General features: G+C 30.7%; 1 non-coding gene across 1 annotated transcript; it reads right to left on the bottom strand.

Moving 5' to 3' along the window:
- Positions 1 to 72, bottom strand: TRNAT-CGU (transfer RNA threonine (anticodon CGU)). Its single transcript has one exon. It is a non-coding gene; the product is annotated as a tRNA-Thr (tRNA).
- Between the last annotated feature and the right edge of the window lie 348 nt (positions 73 to 420).

The following is a 420-nucleotide window of genomic DNA, read 5'->3' as shown; positions in this document are numbered from 1 at the left end:
TGCCGCCGGTGGGATTCGAACCCACGACCTCCGAATTACGCGTCCGGTGCTCTACCTCTGAGCTACGGCGACGGCATTCAAGTCTTCTGCTTTCAGGGGTATTATATATATATATATATATATATATATATATATATATATATATATATATATATATATATATATATATATATATATATATATATATATATATATATATATATATATATATATATATATATATATATATATATATATATATATATATATATGCGAAATGCAGTAACGCTTCATTTAGGTTAACATTTATTGCTAGTCGACGTTTCGGACAGAGCCTGTCTGTATATATAGATATATATATATTTCCGGAGCCCTCCACTACGACGTCTCTCATAGCCTTAGTCGCTTTGGGACGTTAAACCCCGTAAACCATATATATTT

The sequence above is a fragment of the Amblyomma mixtum genome, chromosome 3 (genome assembly GCF_055824585.1).
Source record: "Amblyomma mixtum isolate Tamu chromosome 3, ASM5582458v1, whole genome shotgun sequence".
Taxonomy (NCBI): Eukaryota; Metazoa; Arthropoda; class Arachnida; order Ixodida; family Ixodidae; genus Amblyomma; species Amblyomma mixtum.
Note: the sequence above shows the minus strand (reverse complement) of the source record. Positions and strands in the feature narration are given on the sequence as shown.